This window comes from Brassica oleracea, chromosome C2 (genome assembly GCF_000695525.1).
Source record: "Brassica oleracea var. oleracea cultivar TO1000 chromosome C2, BOL, whole genome shotgun sequence".
Classification (NCBI taxonomy): domain Eukaryota; kingdom Viridiplantae; phylum Streptophyta; class Magnoliopsida; order Brassicales; family Brassicaceae; genus Brassica; species Brassica oleracea.
In genome coordinates this window covers 32,955,982-32,959,927 of record NC_027749.1, presented here as the reverse complement: position 1 = coordinate 32,959,927, position 3,946 = coordinate 32,955,982, and the positions used below count along the sequence as shown (strand labels likewise).

At 28.6% G+C, this 3,946-nt stretch overlaps 1 long non-coding RNA gene across 1 annotated transcript; it reads left to right on the top strand.

Moving 5' to 3' along the window:
• Positions 1–620: 620 nt before the first annotated feature.
• LOC106326613 lies at positions 621–1,819 on the top strand. The gene is made up of 4 exons (XR_001267287.1): positions 621–763; positions 1,030–1,363; positions 1,456–1,494; positions 1,705–1,819. It is a non-coding gene; the product is annotated as an uncharacterized LOC106326613 (long non-coding RNA).
• Positions 1,820–3,946: the final 2,127 nt, after the last annotated feature.

The window sequence follows — 3,946 nt, the reverse complement described above, 5'->3', positions numbered from 1 at the left end:
GAGGGTTTTACATCGAAATGTTTACGAGTGATTTACAACGAAAGTATTTACGTGTGCTTTACATCGAAATCATTACGTGGGCTTTACCACGAAATCTTACGTGTCGTTTACGACGAATCCTTTCCCTGCGCTTTACGAGGAATATATTTCGTCGTAAACGTAACGAGTAATTTCAACGAAACCTCCGTTACGACGGACGTTTAACAACGAAACGTCTTTCGAGGTTAATTCGTCGTAATACCCCGTTTACGACGAATTTACAACGAATACTGCCCTAGTAAAAAAAATGTTTTCCTGTAGTGTCCTGATTTAAGTTCTACTAGATTTTGATCCGTGCTTTCAAAGTGCGAGATATTTTACGATGTAAAACTCTATTAACAATTTTACAATTTTTTTTAAAATTTGTAAGGATTTTGTCTATTTAAAATATTTTTGTATTTAAATCAGTGATTTTAAACCCAATTCAGACCGTTGTCGAACCTATAAACCCAATGATTTGATATGTAATTAATTAAACCTATAAAATCTAAATAGGAAAAAGACCATTATACCTCTAATTAATTAAATCTAAAGCTAATATTTTTCTCCCACTAGTTTTCCAAAACGAGAACCAACCAAATCTGATGATATTTCAAATTCTCTACGGCGACTAAATCCAACGAGATTTGACGAAGATGGCGAGTTGTCCGGCGAACCTGAAAAACTCTACAAGCTCAGACCAACTGGACGATCTTTCTGACGAATGCGTAAGAACGTTAAGAAGGTGACAAGATAATAGATGATGATTTTTGTTCTCTTTCTTTAATTTTACGTTGATTCCTCAAAATCGATCTGTCCTAGGAAGGGGGACTAACTTTTCTCATAAAATTTTACAATTTCAAATTTATAAACCTTATAAATATTTACTGATGAAGAACATAATATTTATGCATTAACGCTTTTGATATATCTTGTTGATGCTTCCTGTTATGAGTATTTTTTGTTGAATGTTTGTTTCTTCTTCTCTGATCCCTATATTTTTATAATCAGGTTATGATGATTGAAATATGTTCTATATGTGGAGAATGAAAGCTAATAAATGGAATTCAATGGGATTTCATAGCTGATGATGAATGTGGATCTTTTCTTTGTATCATTCATGAAGATATATGCTACAAATATTTGATTGGGGTTGTTTTAGAAGATTTTGGAATTGATGACAACAAAAAAAAGTGTAAAGCTTAGATATCTCTTACCATCAAAATTAAATTTTGGTACATAGGAGCTTTCTCCAATATTTATTAGGAATGATCGTCAATCAACATCATATCTGAACAAACTTCAAGAGAATGAAGGACTTCTTCATCTGTGTGTAACCATTAAGGTAACCACATGAAACTCTTTGCTAACATTTTTGTTTATAAGAGCTTATTAGTTATTTTACCACACTTATTAGCTTCATGTTTTACGTTTCAGAGAGGAACATACACATTTCTCCTTACGGAATCACGCAAGGTAGTATATAGTACTCATGATTTGTTTATTATTGAAAGTAGTAATGTCCTTGAAGTATTTATTACAACTTTTACATTTATAAGACCTTATAAAATAAATGTCTATATGGAGGATCATTACCACATATATTTTTTAACAGTAACAAGGATATGTATCCGTTTAACGCTAAAAATTTCAACATTGTTCTCAATGGATGGTATTATGTGGTAGGTAGCCCATGGTAAGCTGAACGTGTCTGGATGGAGATGGCAAAAATAGACGTAAAGCAGGATGTATAGTGTCTTATTCGAGTATGTATTTTTCTATTCGAAATGAGGTAACTTGTATTAGGTACTTAAACTTCTCTATAGGATGAAAAAAAGTGTATAAAGCCAGATAGGAAAGTGTACAATGCAGTGATTCACACTCTTGCCAAAGCTAGGTTTGTCTTTGACTCTTAGGCGATGAATTTGATTAAGACAATGGAAGTAGAAAGGGAAGAAGCCACACATTGTAGCTTACAACTCTCTCATCAAACGCCTATGCATGGTTAAAAGAACAGAAGAGCCGAAACAAGTTTTTGATGAAATGCTGGAGAAAGAAATTTTCCCAACGATACACACATACCATGCCTTTATGCGGATTCTAAAAACAGGGGAAGATGTTTTTGAGCGATTAGCTAAGATAAGAAAGATGGTTTGTGAACCAACTAATCCATAAGTTTTATAGGTGGGACGATTCAGATTATGATTTATATATAGTTATGGGATTAGTTGAAGGAAAACAGATAGTGTTCGGACCTTAGCTCATATATTATGATGATATAAACATGGGCTGTTCTTGAATGGTAAAATAATTTATACAAAATGTAGACTGATTTATAAGATTTTATAAAATTATTTATAAGAGATATAAATGTATTTATAAGAGCTTAAAATTTTACTTGCAAATATTTATAAGTGGATTTATTAATGTTTATAAATGTCTTTTGATTTATAAGAGTTTATAAATGACTTATAAATGTTTACAAAAACATAAAAGGATTTATAAGGGTTTATAAATTGATTATAATAGTTTCTAACTGATTTATAAAGGTGTATAAACTATATATTAAGGTTTATTTGTTAATTTATAAAATACTTATAAAAATAATTTATAGAGGATTCTAATTTTACCACATAATTTATTCATAAGGGTCTATAAGTTGATTTATGAGAGTTTATAAACTGATTTAAAAGGTTTTATAAATTAATTTAAGGGGGTTATAAGTTTTTAAGGATTTATAAGTTGATTTATTAATTCTTATAAATTGGCTTTTGATTTATAAGAATTTATAAAAGGTTATAAATTACTTATACAGTGATTATAAACTAATTTAGAAAGGCTTAAACTAATTTATAAATGCTTACAACTAATTTATAAGGTTTGTATACTGATATATAAAGGTTTATAAACTAATTTATTAAGGTTTCTAAGTTAATGTATAAAAATCTTATAAAATGATTCATAAGGGTTTATAAGTTAATTTATTAGAGTCTGTAAAACTGATTTATAAAGGTTTGTAAACTCAATTAAGGGATTAGAAGTTGATTTATTAATGTTTATAAACTCGCTTTTTTATTTATTATTAAATATTATTATATGATGTATATATTCTCATAGATTAACACTCTTATAAATGGTTTTATAAACCTTATAAAAATTTAACAAACACTTATAGCACTTTTAAAACTTAATGTACCCTTACAAAGACATTAAAATCATTTTTGTAATTCATAAAGCCTTATAAAAGATTAAGAATCAGTTATATAAATTATTTTATAAATATTTATAAATGATCTATAAACCATTATAAATGACTTAGAAACCATTATAAATAATTTAGAAATCATTAAAAGTAATTTATAAACTACTTATAAATGATTTAATAAATATTTATAACACTTATAAATTATTTAATAAATATTTATAAAACTTATAAATTATTTTATAAATATTTATAACTGATTTAGAAACACTTATAAAAGAATTTGTAAACTATTATAAGTAATTTATAAACCTGTATAAATAACTTATTAATCCTCAAAAGTCTTACGAATAATTTTGTACTCTTAGAAATGAGTTTGTATAACTAAATTCAAACTCCATAGTCGAAGTTTCTCCTCATTGGCTTCAGGTAAGTCAAAATCCATATGCTTTTCCATGCTATGATATTTTTCAAGAGGCTGGCTCTGCTTAAAGAAAAAGGCATTAAGCATTGCTTCACACTTCATAGTTAAAAAGCCTTGCTTTCACAACCTCTTCTGTGTCATTTGCTGACTGCTCGAGTGATGAGCTTTGAGATCACTGAGGTGGAGGGAAAAGTGTATCCGTGCTGATTTCTGGTTTCCCACCAGACTCATCCTTTGAGTTGATGTGAGCGATATTGAGACATCTAAACTATATTGGTTGCATGTTCTCCTTCCAAGACATT